Genomic DNA, 19,163 nt, shown 5'->3' with positions numbered 1-19,163 from the left:
AGAGGAGTCTAGTCTGTAAAGAGAAATACCTAGAACTCTAAGCTACAGAAACTCTGCAACTTGCCTAAAAACAAAAAAATTTAGGGTGTGAAATTACTTCTTGAAACCAGTCTCTTTAAGATCTTAAGCTTAGTATGCATGTTTTGTTTTATTTGCTTGGTAATCTGCTTTGTTCTGTTTGCTGTCCCTTATACTCTACCTTTTATAGTTAATAAAGTTGTTTTTGTTTATTATTAAACCCAGTTTGTGCAATTTATAATTAGAGGGGACAAAAAGTTGTGCATATCTTTCTCCACATTGAGGGAGGGAGCAAATTTATGAGCTTAAGTTGTATAGATTTCTCTACAACGCAAGACAACATTATTTTTGGTGTACTTTCCAGAGGGCATTTGCACTTGAGTGATGGTCAATTTCCTAACGGAGTCTTCTCAGAGAGCTGTTTGCAGACTCCGTGTGTTTCTACAGCTGGTGTGTCCCTACCTGTGTGTTGTGTGCTGCCCGAGGCTGGAGAGCCTAATTCAGCAAAACAGAGAGAGGGAGCCCAGACTAGTGGAGCAGGCAGGCTCAGTGAAATCCCAATACATCAGGTGGCATCTCAGAAGGGGGATCCAACCCATCACAAAGTCACTCCAGTGAAATCAGTTGATGGGATTGTCTGTATGAGGACTACTCACATAAGGAAGGGTTTGGAGATTCAGAGTACATGTTTGGATTTTATTGATAGCTCCCCCTCACTAGCAACATACATTACTGAGCCTGTGTAATGCACAGTGGCCAAGGCAAGCTAGGGGAGAGTCCAGAGCAGTAACCAAGTGGGTGTGGGTGGTCAGATAGTGCCAGGGAGGTCGATTGGTAGCAGAGGAAGCTCAAAACAATGAGCAGAGTTCTTGCAGGGGTCAGTAACCAGAAGATTCAATCCCAAGAGCCAGACCAGTGGGCTAGGGAGGCCAGGGAAGGCAACAGGTCAACAAGGAAGCCTCAGGCAGGCAGGGTCAGGGCAAGAGCAAGGTGGTCTAGGCAGCAACCAGCAGGCAATGGTCTGTTCTCAGACAACTTCCTCATCCTGTACCCAATGAGAGTGCTGCCTCTCCATCCAATCAGGGGCTTGAGATGTGGCTGCTGTGGGTCTTCAGCACTAAGGCTGTTGGTCAGGAGCAGTGGTTCAGAGCACCACTGTGGTGCATTGGCTAAGGATTCCACCACAGGACTTGGTAGAGCTGGGTTCCATACCAGGGTCCTGACAGCAGTTACTCACAAGAGTACTTCAGTCAGCCCATTGGAACCCAGGACATGCTGCCTCCCTTGGACAGGGCAGTGGAGCTGGAATCAGAACTAGAGACCTTGGATGATTTATTTTCACAAAATGACACTCCATTCACAGCTATCCAGAAGCAGACTGAGATGTAGCAAGTCCTTGGTATTTTACCACAAGGTAAAAAATGTTTCTGTGTCCACCAAACCACCATCTGTGCTTCTCAGGATCCCCAGACTAGCCAGTTATTCAAGTAAGCTATAAATTGTTACAGTCAACTTCCATAGCTGGACTGCTACTGTCACCATCAGCTTGCTTGGAAACTCAGGAAGTTGATTTTAAGGTGAATATGAGAGCACGAGACTTTGGGTGTAAGTCTCACATCAGAATCTCAGATATAGTTCTGGTGTTGAACTGCAATTTCTCTGGGGTAGATTATATTGGAGTCCCAGATAGTTGCCAAGGTTTACCATTTGACCTGTCCAGGGCAACGTTTTATCGTTCCAATTTCAGGATGCACAGTCACTCTCTTTTACAACTGACTTTTCAGGAGCTATAGGACACCTTTGATTCTCTGACATTTCACCTGAAACACTTCCACAATAAAAAGGGAACCAGGAGTCATTTAAATAAAGATTTTAGAAAATGCTTGTTCTAAAAATGGTCTCCTATTTTTCTCTCAAACTGCAATCTCTTTTGGTTCTGTCTCTATCAGATGTATAGCAAATTCAAAGAAACCCACTTCAGTGCAAACATTTTAAAAATGAATTGTATGTATTTTGCCAGAAGGGCTAAGTTGTCATAACAACAATATTTCTCATTAAACAAGAGCACACATTGCATGTCTATAGGAAGACCTTCAAAGCATCCAGTAAGACAAAACATGCCGATGAACTGAAAAAACTAAAGCCACAAAAGTACCAATTTTGCATGGACCAATTTTGTGCATTTCACACATGGCAACATAATGCAATTTTCTTAGGCAAGTCCAATTAGAATTTCACATTCAGTTGAAAGATAGGGGACAGTCTCCCTGCTCCACTGAAAACAGTAATATAGCTGGGGAAGCACAGGCAGCAGCTTGGCCTAGCCACCCCAATATGTAGCCAGCACAGATCTCCCGACAGTCCCTGATTTTGCAGGACTGTCCTGCTTTGACCCCCAAAACCTGATGTGCTGATTGAAGGGCAGCTTGACTGGGTGACCCATTTGAGAGGGCCCCCAGACCAAGTGGTGTTGCAACCTGGCATAGTGTCACTCAAGTTTGGCCCATACACCCCTCTATGGATAGAGATGGAGGAGTGGACCAGCCAAATTTGATCGGTGTTGTGACCGAGTGCACAGGGTTGCAAAGCCACTCAGGTTTGGCCCATCTGCCTTCCCTCTCCATCTGCAAACCTGAGTGACCCTGTCTCATGCTTGAGCCACCCAAAATCTTGGGAGATATGACCCAGGGGGTCCAGGTGGGTACAACCTTGGGGTGGCTAGCCCTGACCAACCGCCCATGCTACCCTGATGCTTTTAGCTCCACACAAGCTAACTTTGGTATGTCCATGTGAGCTTGGAATCACACCCCTAGCTCCAAATGTAGGCATAGCACAAGGGTGAAAAGACTGACCGGGGGGGAGGAGGGGGGACTAGCTGGCAGGGAATGCTGAAATTTGGACTCCGAGAACTTTGTTTCAATTGATAATAAACTAGGGTATTACTGGAAGATAAAAGCCTGTGTAGGGTTTATTTAAAAAAAAAAGTCCAAGAAGGGAAACTGAGGCAGGGTGCTGTTGAGCCACACTTCACCAATTCAGCAATGGGAATAGGCAAGACGAACATAGTGGCACCACCACCAAAAGCATGAGATGGATTCCTGGTATTCCTCATGAGTAAGTGCCAGGTCAGGTGGGACATATGCATCTAGATGCTGGGTGATCAGTCGATTAACAGACTCTAAGGATATTTGTGCTCTTGCAGACTCCCTTACAGAACAGTCACTGGACAGGAAGCAGTGTGCCCTGCCTGGCACTTCCTGCAGGAGCAGGTTAACCTGGTGCTGCAGATGTAGTTCTGAACAGGAAGAGATTCTTGGTAGAAGTCTCTATGCTTATGAATGCTATGGGCAGATGTTGGGGTCACCTGAAGAGGACAGTAGCCTGGTCTCATTTCCCACCCTCACAGTCAGGATGGGGACTGGCTCCAGCAGAAGGCTTTCAGATATTCCATCCCTCATTCCAAAGTCATCTCCCATTGATTCCTCCACAAGGGCTAGGGATGGTGCAGCTGCTGATTAACTTGTCAAATTGTGATGTTGGTTAGGTCACAATTTAACCAATAAGCAATCTGCTCCCACAAGGCAAAACTCAAAGGACAGAGTTGGAGAGAAACAAGTGAACTGCAGGAGAGCCAGAGGGCTGGAGGTAGGGACTTAAAGCTGCTTAACTTGATCCAGTGATGACTTTATTGGACTTATCCTCACTAAAATGGTCTTGTGGCTACTGGTAGTCAGAAGGTGTATACGTGCTGCTAAATGGAGAGGGGAAGAACCCCCAAGTTTAGAATAACAGGTATGAAGAATGTGAGAGGCAATGCTGATGGCGCATTCTTCTGGAAGCTATTAAGCTGAGAGGGTGTCATTTTATTTGTATAAGGGGAAAGCCTTAGTTATAAAAACTGTTAAAGTTGACATTTTCCTGAATCAGCATAATGGGCCTTATTATCTGTTCTAGACAAACCACTCTCTGTTTCTTAATCAACACGGTTAAGGACCAGACTGCAAAATAATAAAGAAATATTGATTTCCATTGAGGTGAACTTCAAGATATATTAGGCTGTGAAGTAAAATATTGACTAAGGGTCTTCATGTAAATAAAGGTTGCTTTTGGAGCATATTTCCTGCTAGAAAGTGTTTATTTGGTTGTAGAGCTCAATTGGGTCTGGCTGTGCACAAAGGTAGGAATAGAGGGAATTACAAGCCTCCCCCCACCCAATTCACTCACAATTCCCAAGCTGTCAGGGGGCAAGCCCAAAACCAGCCCATTTATTCTTCTGCAGTGCCTGCACTAGAGGTTGTAACCCATAGATCCCTGCATTCCAGGAAGAAGCATGCCTACCTGAAGTATGAGTCTCCCAGGGGGCTCTTGTACATGGTGCTGGTGCTAGTCATCATAACCTCTTTCCACAGTGCTATAACATAGCACGTGTGTGTATATGTATATACACATTTCGTGTCCTGTTTCTTGGGAAACCTTCATTAGAACAGAGTTTAAGAACAATAATGTCAGCTAAGACAGAATAGGTACACAGAGCCAAATTCTCAGCTGGTGGAAATTGGTGCATCAATTTACACAGACCAACTGCTACTTGATAGTGAAAAATAATTATTATTAATTTGTACTGTAGAAGCACCTAGGAACCCCAGTCATGAACCAAGATCCCACTGTGCTAGGTTCAATAAAAACTGAGAATAGGAGGTCCTTGCCCCCCGAGGAATTTACAAATACTGCTTGTTTAAGAAAACTTTTATAATGAAAAATAAGTTAAATATTTTCTCATTTATCTTCCCTAGAAAAATAGAGTTTAACTTAAATTATAAAATATTGAGAACTATGCTCCAAGGGTACTTCAAGAAAGGTATAAAGCAAGCTGCTGACTGTCAAAGATGCTCATGAATTTTTAGTATTGCTTTATAAAGGGAACATATTGTGGGACCATGAAAACAAACATCACACTTAACGGATACAGTTGAGACAATGAATAAAATTGGTTATACAACTTGTATCCTTTGACTTGCTTCACTTAACAAAGGATTCATTAGTTCCCATCATTCTAAAACTATTTCCTGAGTAGCAACAAACCATCACTTGAATTTCTTGGAGCTTATTTAGTCACTTCATGACAGTGGGAGTTTCTTCAGGTTGTTATTGGATGATTATGTATATTAAAGCTTCTGTTAGTATTCTAGTGATATATTTTGCTTTCAGGTCATTCAGTTCAATCGCAATACCTTCCACTATGTAATACAGAAGCTTTTAAAATTCAGTTATACATGATATACATTTTGTATTTTTTATACAGATGGTTCCAGTATAAAACTAATAACTCCCATAAACTTGCGTAAGGAGATTTGATAGTTGGCTATACCTGGCAAATTTAGGACTCGATTCTTTAGACCTTATTCAGTTTTCACTAAAGCAAATTCCCTTTGTCTTGTACTTATTTATCTTACACTGATGTGACTACATACAATTGTACAGTAACAATGATAATACATAGAAGAGCTATCACGGAGCCAGCAGAAGACATTTTTGTTTTGCAATAAAATTCAGATGAGCAGGGCTGGTTCTGCTGAATTGGAGTCAGTATGAACATGGCCTTTGACTTCCATGGGATCAGAAATGGGTTCCATTCTAGATTATGAGGGCTAGCAATCAAATATTAGGGATTGTATTATTCATTCAGAAAACAGTCACTCTGACATGAGACTTAGAATCTGACAGCATGTTTAACAAGGTTACCACAACTTCAATTACCCTCATATTTGCCTCCGTTTCATAAAGTTCACTTAATGTCTTTTCAGCAAGTTCCACCATCTTTGCTCTTTGGTAAGTTTATTTGGGAACCAAAGGGACATTTCAGATCACTACTTTGCCCATAGCTATAACATTAAACTGACAAGCAGATGTTTGGGGGTTAGGGAAAGAGAAGTAAAAACTATGTTTGTACGCAACTTCCTGTGACCTATACTAGCATGAATTTAGTCTTTTCTAAGAACTGTTTCTCACTGCAGGGCGTATGACATCACAAATGGGAATTGTCAAATAAAAATGTCTCAGTAAGGAGAGCATCAGCACCAATAACAGACATCTAAATATAACAATAAAATGAATGGTTTCGTGAGTAACATCCGATGTAGCTCACGAAAGCTTATGCTCAAATAAATTGGTTAGTCTCTAAGGTGCCACAAGTACTCCTTTTCTTTTTGCTAATAAAATGAATCTACAACTTAAGTAATGTCCACAAACAAAAAGCAATTGGTTAGCAGATTGTTTAGCTACATGCTCTTGCTGTTATGGTCAGAGGAAGCTACCGGGGTCTCCATTCAAAAGTGACTTATCCCACTGTAATATCTGATGTACTGCAGTACCTCTATCTGTAAGTGTCACAGGGTGTACCGGCCCTTGCCAAGCGCTGTAGATGCTCCCTGCCTCAGTGTCCCCTAATGTCAGTGATAAGTTCACCAAGGCTAGGAAACAGTGCTCCTTCTGTGGGGTCTCATTTGTTAAGCAAAGGCCCAATAAAAATACAAGCAAATCTTCATACTGGCATCTTAGCTTGGAGACAGAGTCAGTCAATGTTTCTGTTCCCACCTGGATCTACCACTCCGTTCCAGCAGGGTTCACTCACCTCCCCTGGAGCCAGGAGTCTGCAGAAATCTGTCCATTGAAGCTCTCCTCTTGGACTACATGCAGTTCCTACCAGACTGGGCTTTCTGCCACTCTCTTGGGAGCTCCTCTCCTCAGGAGCTTCCCATTGCTGGGAAAATCCCTCAGCTGAGCCCTGGTAACCCTTTGTAAAGCGAATTAGCTGTCAACTACCCCTAGGAATTTAATTACTTCCAGGTTTTCTGAGTTGTCTCCTTCTCCCTTACAGCAGCCTGTCACAGGTAGGCTGGTCCCTTCAAGGGCCAGCCTGTGTGACAGGAAGGAATACATATGGTTCTCCAAGTACCATGCTGTAGTAACTTAGGTAAGTTTTGACTTTTTCAGAGTGACCAGCTCATTTCTTCTCAATATGTTGGGGGGGAGTTAGTAAAAGACTATTCAAAATAAAATATGAATGAATGTAATTGATTCTAGAAAACGGTGGAATATTTTCTCCCAAATTGAATGGGGGGAAAAACCTCACCCACTATCTTAAATAATAAAGACAACAGCTGAAGTCCCTGGACTTGCACATCTGGCAGATGACAACTATATATATTTCATAATCACACAAACAAAAAACCAAGTGATAACCTGTCATTCTTTAAGTTTCATTTATATGCAAGTACATGCAGAATGTGTTTAAAACAAAGGCATCAGTGGAACCCCATCCTGCAGCCCTTACTCATGTGAGTAGAATCTGCAAGATCAAGCCTTATGGCAATATTATTAGTGTATTTTAAAAAAAGAAATCTTGACCCTAGCAAAATCAAGCAATATGGATTGTTTTTTAAAAAATGGAAAATAAAGATGAGTAGTTAATCACTTAATCTGATAGTGTTTTGTGTGAATTCAGATATCAACAAGACAAGCCAGATGACAAAAATTACCTTTGACGTGGCTGGGCAAAGTCTCAGCAGCATTAACGGCCACATATTTAGTCAGTCATCAAATGATGCCATTCCTATTGAATGATTCTGGTATTAATTGCCTAAATATTTTACCAACTTGGGCTTTGATCCAGCTACCATTCACTTAGGTGGGATTCTCAGTGTATAAAGTTGAGCATGTACGTACAACTGCAGGATTGGGGGCTTATACTTTAGACTGAGGATTTTAAATGGTGCAGAAGTTTTGTGTTGGCCTAGTGAGCTATCTATTGGTTAACTTCCACCTTGGAGTCAATGGGCAGGGAGAAGCTGAGCTTTGATGTACTCCTCCACGCACTCAGGTGGTACAGAATGCTATAGGACAGCAGTAAATTACTACCCCCATACAAGCAAGGAGGAAAGGCAACAAGACTCAGATGTGCATCTCTGAGCCACAATGCCTCCAGGAGCTACCTCTGGGTTTGGTTCAGCCTACATACCACCCCCTGCTCGGGTTTGTGCTTAAGGTTAAAGTCTAGTCCTAACTGGATGTTCAAGTTTATATTCGTGGGAAATTGTTTGGTACATGTAGTAATCATACTTTTAGATAGGATTATTAGTTGAGATATTGATTGAGATATTTTAGTTTCGTTATTTAGTTTTATTTTAATTATATTTTAGTTGAGATATTCATATTAGTTCCAATATATTATTTGAGATATTCATAAGACTGGGACTTTTCAGCTTGGAAAAGACGTGACTAAGGAGGGATATGAATGAGGTCTATAGAATCATGACTGGTGTGGAGAAAGTAAGTAAGGAAGTGTTATTTACTCCTTCTCATAACACAAGAACTAGGGCCACCAAATGAAGTTGTTAGGCAGCAGGTTTAAAACAAAAGGAAGTATTTCTTCACATAACGCACAGTCAACCTGTGGAATTCTTGGCCCTCACAACATCCTCTGGCAGAGTCTATAACAGGGTTCAAAAAAGAACTAGATAAATTCATGGAGGATAGGTCCATCAGTGGCTATGAGCCAGGATGGACAGGAATGGTGTTCCTAGCCTCCGTTTGCCAGAAGCTGGGAATAAGCGACAGGGGATGGATCACCTGATGGTTACCTGTTCAGTTCAGTTAATTCCCTCTGGGGCACCTGGCATTGGCCACTGTTGGAAGAGAGGATACTGGGCTAAATGGACCTTTGGTATGACTCACTATGTCCATTCTTATGTTATGTTCTCTTTCTGTTTATGTACTCAGAGGCAACATAGGAGAGGGTCAGAATTGGGATATGCATCCTATATATTGCCCCCACCACAGTTAGGGAAGTTCACTAGTCAGCTTCATTCACTCTTATCTTCCATTCATCCTCCCTAGGTGTCCGACGCTGTGGTTCTACAAATACAAAAGAATCCTATGTCCTGTTCTTAAATGGCCAAGATGGTGCCACTAACCAGTAGAGTATCCAAGTTTCTGCCAATGAGAAGGAAAAATGGTGCACGCACCCCAAAGAGGAGATTGTTCCATCCTAAAAAGGGATTTGTGGAAATTTGATCTCAAACTCCCCCAGTTCTCTGGGAGAAGTGATGGTATTTCTCAGTACACAGAGACAGCCCCATAATACACTTGGAAAGTTCCCCACAATATGGTATACCAGATGATGGCATAAGGGATGCCTATCCACAGTCCCACGCAGCTTTTGCTGTAAGGACAAGCTGCACTGACAGAAGCCTATATTAGTAAACAATTGATATGAATATCTCAACTAAAATTGATTGAGATATTTGCTACATTGTCTGAATGTCCCATTGTGATTAACCCTTTGTAAAGGTTATTTTAAATGCACTAGGTACAATATCCCAGAGATTTTTTTATAGGTGATAATCCTTTTTAATTTTCAAAATGTATAGTTCTCATTGGCCATTAATTATCTTCCAGACTGTGGGCTTCCAGCTGAGCCTTATTTTGTCAGTCTCTACTGTTCCACACCTAAACATGAACACAGGTGTCAGATAAGTCAAATTAGTGAGTCATAATCACTCATCCAGTGCTGGACCCTGGCAATACCATACTTTTCTCTCCAGGCCAGAGTAGTGAACAGTCAGAGTTTGTCAATCAAAAATAAATAAGTTGGGATGAGAAAGCATCCCTAGAATAGACTTCTCAATAAAAATATCAGCTAACACATCTGGTTTCTTTGCTTTTGTTTGGTCTTTTTCCTGTTGGGATAATGAGGGATGGGATAGGGAAATGGGGTACCAAAGAGAGAGGCTATTTAATAATTGGTCCATGAATGTGTCTCTGGGGGTGTTAAACTAAAGATTCTTGTGCTTACAGAGGGACACACCAAGATTTTTTTCACAAGCAAATATTATTGACAAATGGAGGTAGGGAGCTCTTTGTGTCAGTGGTTGGATCAGTTGGTTTGTTCTACTTAAGGAGCAGGAAAAAGTGATGAAACTGAGTTTGTTGTTTGCTAATGCTTAATGAGATTTTTATTCACCTCAGCAAAATGTCTTAGCCGAAAGATAAGCAGGACACCATGTTTTCTGTCACTGAGTCACTGCACAGACATAATGGTCAGCACTAGCACGTCTGTTGGAAGAGTTGGAGCCTGGTGTTTAAGAGCAATCACTGTATCCTTCTCATTCTTGTGGTGTTCCTTTGCTGGCTAATAAGTATGCAACGCCACTTGTTTACAGAGGACAACTCTAGTAAACCATTAAGACAACTCCACATTCAGTAACCCCCCATCAATCCAAAAGTTGTCTATGTTACCTTTAAAACATCAGCAGTACAATTGGAAAAAAAATCATATTGCTCCAAAATATGCTGATACTAGCAACATTAGAGTTATTTCCAGTCAATGCCATCATAGGACTGGAAGGGACCACGAGAGGTCATCTAGTCCTGTCCCCTGCACTCATGGCAGGACTAAGTATTATCTAGAGCATTCCTGACAGGTGTTTGTCTAACCTGCCCTTAAAAATCTCCAGTGATGGAGATTCCACAACCCACCTAGGCAATTTATTCCAGTGCTTAACTACACTGAGAGTTAGGAAGTTTTTCCCCAAGGTCCAACCTAAACCACCCTTGCTGCAATTTAAGCCCACTGCTTCTAGTCCTATCCTCAGAGGTTAAGAACAACAATTTTTTCTCCCTCCTCCTTGTAACAACCTTTTATGTACTTAAAAGCTGCTATGTCCCCCTCAGTCTTCTCTTTTCCAGACTAAGCAAACCCAGTTTTTTCAATCTTCCCTCATAGGTCATGTTTTCTAGACCTTTAATCATTTTTGTTACTCTTCTCTGGACTTTCTCCAATTTGTCCACATCTTTTCTGAAATGTGGCGCTCAGAACTGGACACGCTACTCCAGTTGAGGTCTCATCAGTGCAGAGTACAGTAGAGAATTACTTCTCGTGTCTTGCTTACAACACGCCCGCTAATACATCCCAGACTGATGTTTGCTTTTTTTTGCAACCACGTTACACTGTTGACTCACTTAGCTTATGGTCCACTATGACCCCATATCCCTTTCCTCAGTACTTCTTTCTAGGCAGACATTTCCCCTTTTGTACGTGTACAACTGATCATAACTTCTATAACCCATTCAATGTACTGCAGATAAAATAGACTTAGCTTGAATTTATAATAATAAATATGTTATTGTGAAGGGCAAGCCTGTCAATATATTTTTATAGCTCTGCCTCAGGTATGTGTATGAGTATTAGAGCTGTTTTGAAAAGTTTCCAACGTGTTTTTCCACTGGAAAATGCTGACTTATCACAATTGAAGTGTTCTACAGGAGCATGTTTTAGATGTTGGATTTTCCTGCAAAACAGAAATTGTGAGTTATGGCGAGCACTAGTGAGGATGTGTTCAGCAAGACACTTATGTGCTTAAGTCATTTGCTGAAGCAGGTCCTTTAAGATACATATATACCCTCAGTGTTTAGAAGGCTTGTGCTGTTGTGTAAATTGTATGTATATATTACCAGGTTGCTACTTGAATGGAGACAACGAGGTTAATTACATATTGCATCATTTTTTAAAGTGTACAAATCCTCTTTACAATTCTGAAAGCTGTTCAAACAAATCTAGGAAAACCTGTGAATATTATTGACAGATGGATCCAGTTTACAAGAGCTGCAGAAGAAAACCATGAGTGAAGGAGACAATTTTTTTTGGCTGGAACAATTAAAGATCCATTGATTGCTGAGCATAATTGCTGAGCGGCCTTTAGTGTTCTGGGAGGTACTGCAGTGATTCTGTGGCTCCATAGACTTTATGGAAAAATTCACATAGGCCCAGATCCTCAAAGATATTTAGGTGGCTAACTTCCATTGAACTCAATGGCAGTTAGATGCCTAAATATCTTTGATGATCTGGGCTATAAACTTCACAGTTACCAGAACAAACAACTCAGGACTTTCTGCTCCAGAAACTGCTTACAGCTAGAATTGTTCATTTAGCTCCAATACTTGTATTAGGGCTTACATCCTGTGCGCAGGTTTCAGAGTAGCAGCCGTGTTAGTCTGTATCCGCAAAAAAAAAAGGAGTACTTGTGGCACCTTAGAGACGAGCAAATTTATTTGAGCATAAGCTTTCCTGAGCTACAGCTCACTTCATTGGATGCATGCAGTAGAAAATACAGTGGGGAGATTTTATATTCACAGAGAACATGAAACAGTGGGTGTTACCATACACACTGTAAGGAGAGTGATCAGGTAAAGTGAGCTATTACCAGCAGGAACAAACAAACAAACAAAAAAAACCTTTTGTAGTGATAATCAAGGTGTGCCATTTCCAGCAGTTGACAAGAACGTGTGAGGAACGAGGGGAGGGGGGGGGCAGGAAATAAACATGGGGAAATAGTTTTACTTTGTGTAATGACACATCCACTCCCAGTCTTTAGTCAAGCCTAAATTAATTGAGTCCTATTTGCAAATTAATTCCAATTCAGCAGTCTCTTGCTGGAGTCTGTTTTTGAAGTTTTTTTGTTGAAGAATTGCCACTTTTAGGTCTGTAATCGAGTGACCAAAGAGATTGAAGTGTTCTCCAACTGGTTTTTGAATGTTATAATTCTTGACGTCTGATTTGTGTCCATTTATTCTTTTATGTAGTGACTGTCCAGTTTACCAATGTGCATGGCAGAGGGGCATTGCTGGCACATGATGGCATATATCACATTGGTAGATGTGCAGGTGAACGAGCCTCTGATAGTGTGGCTGATGTGATTAGGCCCTAAGATGGTGTCCCCTGAATAGATCTGTGGACACAGTTGGCAACGGGCTTTGTTGCAAGGATAGGTTCCTGGGTTAGTGGTTCTGTTGTGTGGTGTGTGGTTGCTGGTGAGTATTTGCTTCAGGTTCGGGGGTCCTGGACTCTATCTTGCAATACCAGTGTTTTTCCACTGTTTGCATTGGAACCAAGCTTTGAAACAAAGAGTTCCTGCATATGCAAAAGCTATTTAAGGCAGGGAAGTGACATCATCGTGGTTATTAACTAACTCCCTGCCCCAAAGAGTCTTCTAAGGAGTCCAGGATCCTGCCTCTCCCGCACATGGCTTCTCCTTTAGAACATGAAGTCTCTCTGACCTACAGTCAGCATTCTTCACCTTTGGCTAGTCTGGCAGTCAACAAGCCTCCATAAATTTGTCTTTTTGTTCCTCTCTGAGTCCCTCTCTGAGTCTTCCCTCCCTCTCTTTCCCCTCTTCTCCCCCCGCAATTTCTCAGCCTTTGTGTTTTTAAAGGGCTGCATCAACCTTTGGGTTCTTTGTTCTGCTTCAAAACCCCATCCCCACAGATCACCTGGAATATAACTGGATTCTTCCAGCTCAGGCACCCTGTTTAACAAACCCATTGTCCTGATAGAGCAGGGTCATTACAATTTTAATGGTTCCTTTTGTTTGTTCTGTAGCTTTTTCCAGGTAGGGTGTATGATACATGACAGGGGACTTGTCTGACTATGATTGATTTACTATGCATTGGAAGTGGAGTTATACAAAGAGTTCATAAAATAACCAATTCATAAATTGTACATAGGCAGGTCTTCCAGATGGTCACATCTGGCTTTTGTACTACTTGGAACACTGCTAAAATCAAGCCTTGGCTCTTTATTTTTATGCCTACACAGATAGTGCTGTATAAAAACACTCAAACAGTGTGTTGAATAGTTGGGATTAAGTGGCCAAATCCAGCAGCCAATGAAATTAATCAAATGAGTGATATATGTAAAATCCACCCCGAGGTTTTGATCATTAGTTTATTTATAATTTCTATATTTAACAGTTATTAAGGAAAGCATGCTTGGGGCAAGGAATTGATATCTCTGTTTCTCATGTGTGAACTGGGGATATTTGCCATCTCTTTACAGAGGGAGAGAAGCTCCTTGTGCCCATTCTCCACTCCACCACCACAATGCACAGGAGTCAATCACAATTTTATTCAAATTCCCTAAACTAAACATGATATAATACAATACTGTACATTGTATTTCACTTTGCAGCTTGTCTGTTATAAATGTGTAAGCCACATGCTCCATTTGCAATGCTTGAAGAAAGCAACATTTCCAAAAGTTTATGTATTATACATTTTATTTGTATAGCTGAACATCTGTTGAATCAAACATTTTCCTGAAAGATTAACATGGACAGATTTTTTTAAGGTTCGTTCAGGAATAAGAACTGTTTATGGTTAGATAAGCTCTGGAAATGATTGTACTTGCAACTGAATAAGAATCTGTGGTTTATAATTCAGGAGACTCAACTTCTTTACATGAGTATAAAGAATTATAGAAATATACATCATCTCCTGACTTCAAGAACATCATCGTACACCGTATAGCCAGTTGCAAGCTTTTTTGCTGATTAAAAGAAGACTGGCATTTTCTACCCTATTTTTAATCCTCCACAATGGATACTTCTAAATTCTCACTCTCCAAAGTTCTATGAGTGGAGTTTAACTACAATTCCTACAGTAAAAAAATTAATTGGACCAAAGTCTTTTGCTTATTCAACTCCATGGCTCTAGAATTCTCTTCTGGATAATCAGACGTAAAGAACATGGCCTAAGTCATTCAAAGTGAGCATATTTTGTTATTAGAGTGCACCACATACAGTAGGTAGATTAGATTTGTGTGACAACAGTGCATTATTGTTGTAAGGGAGGGATATAAGAGTCCTGTTAAGATTGTCTTTCTTCCATCACCTTCTCCTTCCCCACAATTCGATTCACACAGACTCACACACTCAGTACATCTGCTCTGTGATCTATCCTACCCTTACATCCTTCAGCCAAAGATCCTTTTGAATAGAAAGTGATTGGTTTTATATGCCTTTGTTTCTTGATACACAAATGTTCCCATATTCTGCACCCACATCACCGCAAATTATGATCACAATATTTCATCATAGTCAGATGCTCAATAGTTTACACACACACACCAATGCAAACAAAATGTAATCAAGCTATTTCTCCTTCACACTGGGAAGAGAGAGTGAAACAGATTGGGTTTTTTCCCCCTATTTTTTTAAATACTTGGGAGATTCAGATACTATGGCAATGAGGGCCATATAAATAGGAAGGATGGATAACTACTAAGGAAAAACAAGGTGCTGTAGAAAGTGGGAATAGCTAAGCACTTTTTCTTCTGAGTCAGTACTGAACCAAAGCTCCAGCATAGTGATAGGGGGCACCAAGCTGTTGGAGTTGACACCTTCTCTACTGAGGATGTTAAACCAAACTCATGACTATAGCTGGACAAAAAAATGTTGACAGAAGAATATTCTATCATTTTCACTGAAATGAAAACATTTTATTAGAATGTGCCAATTTTAATGAAAACTTTGACACAAAAATATTGAAACAATAAAAAATTGAAATGGACTGTTTTCTTTCAGCTTTTGTTTACACGACAAAATTGTTGACCTAAGTTATATCAGTTACAAGGCACCACAGTAATTAAATGGTTTTTGCGTGTCCACATTACACTTCTTGTGTCAGTAGTGCACATCCTTACGACTAGTACTTGCATCAATGCAGAGAGCAGTGCACTTGTGGGTAGCTATCCCACTGAGCAACTCACCACCATCTAGTGCAGGATGTTCTGGGAAGGTTTTGCAATGTCTCATGGGGCCAAATGAGTTGTGCGGGGGTGACGGGTAGAATGATTTCAACATCCCCTAATGCAGCGTTCCACGTTCTGTAATTTCATCTGCATGCCATCATATTTCATGCCTGTTTTCAAAATCCCCACAAACCCGCACATCTCTTCTCACTGTCCACCATCTGTGTCAGAAGCTTAAATCCTGCACAGCTCTGCACTATTGTGATGACCACTGTGAGAATGGCGTGCCTGATCCTGCAGTAGTTGCAGAGCTGCCAGAGGAGAACATGGTGATTCCTTGGAGGCTAGACTGCTGTGGGATATAGAAGCAAAAGTTGTTGGTGCATTCATGGAGATGATGGCGCACCAGTTCTGGGCCTGAGAAACAAGCATTGATTGCATCATAATGCAGCTTTGCGATAATGAGCCGTGGGTGCAGAACTTCCAGATATGCAAGGCTACATTTCTGGATCCTCACGCAGAACTTGCCCCAGCCCTCCAGTGCAGCGACACCAAAATGAGATCTGCACTGACAGTCGTGAAGTGAGTGATCACTCTGTGGAAACTTGCAATTCCCAATTGCTACCACTCAGTCAGGAATCCATTTGGAGTTGGGAAACCCACCATGGGGGTGGTTGTGCTGAAAGTGTGCAGGGCCATTAATCGCATCCTGGTCTGAAGGACTGTGACCCTGGGCAACGTGCAGGACATAGAGGATGGTTTTGCAGCAATGGGGTTGCCAAACTGCAGTGGGCCAGTAGATGGCATGCATATCCCTATTTTGGCACCAAACCACCTTTCCAGAAAGGGCTACTTTTCTATGGTATTGCAAGCACTGGTGGATCACCGGGCCACTTTACTGACATCAGTGTGGGCTGGTCAGGGAAGGTGCATGACACACACATCTTTAAAAACACAGGACTGTTCAGAAAGCAAGCAGGAACTTTCTTTCCAGACTGATGGATTACCACTGGGAATATTGAAATGCCAATAGCGATCCTGGGAGACCCAGCCTACCCTTCGCTCCATGGCTTATGAAGCTGTACACTGGATACCTCGACAGCATCTAAGAGTGCTTCTACTACAGGCTGGGCAGATACAGAATGACAGTTTAATGTGCCTTTGGTGGTTTGAAAGGTCGCTGGTGCTGCCTTCTCTCAAAATTGAAAAAAATATCTCAATGGTTATAGCTTCCTGCTGTGTTCTGCATAATATCTATGAAGCAAAAGTTTCCACTGGGGTGGAAGTGGGATGGCTGTCTGCTGATTTTGAGCAGCCAGATATCAGGACTATAAGAAGAGCTCAGTGTGGAGCTATTAGGCTCCGGGAAGCTTTGGAAGACCATTTCAATAGTGAACCACAGTAATGTGTGTTGCTGCACTGTGCTGTACCTGGCACTTCCCTTTTGCATCCCAATATGAACCTTATAATGAGTGCTGTGTTTGAAGTAATATAACATTGCAAAGGCACTTATTACTGTTATCTGTGAATGATGTCAGCCCCAGCCAGCATATGTTGTGAATTAATAAAGATGAATTAAGTTTCCGTAAATACTTTTACTCCATAGTCATGCAGACAGACACATTTGTAATGGATTGGACTTAATCAAAAAGGGAAAAGAACTTTTGAAGGGGACATAACACTCATTTCCATTTCACAAACACATACACTGACTGGTGGAAGACACAGTTGGTGTATGTGCAGCTGTGATTGCCAGTATTCTCCCCTGGGGTGGAGTAGGGGTAATGCAGCAGCAGTGGACTGTGGGAGAGGGGGTGGAGGGAGGGCCTGGAATGCAGTTCTCTATGGGCTTCAGATGAAGGCAAGCACGGGACAGTGGAAGCTAAAGGTCAACAAGGGTCCACAGCATGTCTGTTAGCGAGTAGCACTAATATCTCCTGCTGCATGTCCCTCTCCTTTTCCTGCACCAATCTCCTCTCCATTCTATCCCTGGCCATTGTGTCCAGGAGGGTGATCCTCCAAGCTCTGTGCTCGGTATTCAAAGCAGCAGAGGCTTGCAGGATCTCTTGGAACATGTCATCCAATGTCCTCTTCAATCTCCTTTGCAAATCACCCTTTGTCCCTTCTTGCCCTTTTCTCCTTGTCTACCCTTCCCTTCTCCGCAAAACTCACCATAACTGGGACTCACCCTGACCTGTGTGCCAGCCCAGGGACAGTGAGAAAGAGGTGTGTGTAACTTTTGTGATTCATGCCTGTGAGTGCACTCATAATACCATCTCTGTTCTTTCTTTCTTTCCCTTTTGTAGATGTGCCCTTGAGAACACACTCCTCCACATGGACAGAGTGTTACCTAGCAGCTCTGTGTTCTTGGGGAACCAGGGCACAGTACCCAGCCTGTCTGACTCAGAAAAGACCTCGCCAATCCCAGCCTCTGCTTGAACCAAATCTGCATCAGAAGAAAGATTTACAAAAAGCAATGAAAAGGCAGTGGGAGACACACCTAAATCCCTGGGATAAGGATGACAGGATTAAGGAAACTCCCCTAGCCTCATTTGCATCAAAGATGGGACAAAGAGGCATCTCCATTAGCATACAGAATGGAGAACAGAGATTCCAATGCAAGAACCACATGGAACTCTGGGACCAGAAAAGCAGGGAAGCACTGCATGATGGGGATCTCTGCTTCAGATGTCAATGAACCCATGCCCGCACACACCCAGCTCAGTAGTTATCAGACCAATTCTAGTAATAAATCCTTTATTGGTAACCAAAATAGTGAAGCTCCCTAATTGCATTGTGAGCTCCCTCCAAGAAACACCGCCCATAGCCAGAAATGATCAGCTCCCATTGTCTAGCCTGAACAAAACAACTTTGGTATACTCCCATGAGCCATCAATTTACACATAAACAAATCTAGTGTTCTCCCTTGAACCATTGTTGTTTCTCTACAAAAACCCCTATCCATGCTCAAGTAAGTGTTCAAGCCTGGATCCAAAATCTGCATCAGTTCCATTGGGACTTAATCTTCTCCTGACTGATTATGCTGGGGGCTCTGCCTATCTCCAGCACTCTGGACCCTCAGCTTCCACCACCTGGGAACCCCAATTGACTCAAGAGCTCTCTCTCTCTTGCTCCAGGTATAGCCTTCTGACCCTGACTTGTGTGATCAGTTATAGTTTTCTAAACCTGACTTTTATAATCAAATTTAAGTTAGATTTAATATTATAACTGTTTTGTTTGTTTGGCTCCCCTATGGTTATTACCTGGCAATAAAGAACTTTCATGATTAAGCTGGTTGCTTCTCTCTCTCATGGGTGTTTTTTGGTTTCCTCATTCGCTCTGCAGCAACACTCCTCGTACCTGAGCTAAAAGATCCCTGCAGCACCAAAAAATCCTGTGGGGTTTGCTCAGCAAGTGGGTTACTACCAGCACAATTGTAACATGAAAGTAGGGATAGGGACGTGCTGAACCTGGGGCATATGAGGGAGGCAGCTTGGAAGTGCTTCTCGACCCAGTCTGCTCAGGCATATTCTATTCTGGTGCAGTGCCCATGGCATACGAG

At 42.0% G+C, this 19,163-nt stretch overlaps 1 long non-coding RNA gene across 1 annotated transcript in view; it reads left to right on the top strand.

Moving 5' to 3' along the window:
* LOC125630981 (uncharacterized) overlaps positions 1 to 18,861 on the top strand; it is a 36,780-nt gene extending 17,919 nt beyond the window's left edge. The window contains exon 5 of the long non-coding RNA XR_007354846.2: positions 17,908 to 18,861. This is a non-coding gene — a long non-coding RNA (uncharacterized LOC125630981). The remainder of the gene's footprint in view (positions 1 to 17,907) is intronic.
* The last annotated feature ends 302 nt before the right edge of the window (positions 18,862 to 19,163 follow it).

The sequence above is a fragment of the Caretta caretta genome, chromosome 2 (genome assembly GCF_965140235.1).
Source record: "Caretta caretta isolate rCarCar2 chromosome 2, rCarCar1.hap1, whole genome shotgun sequence".
Taxonomy (NCBI): Eukaryota; Metazoa; Chordata; order Testudines; family Cheloniidae; genus Caretta; species Caretta caretta.
This window is presented reverse-complemented; position numbering and strand designations above follow the sequence as displayed.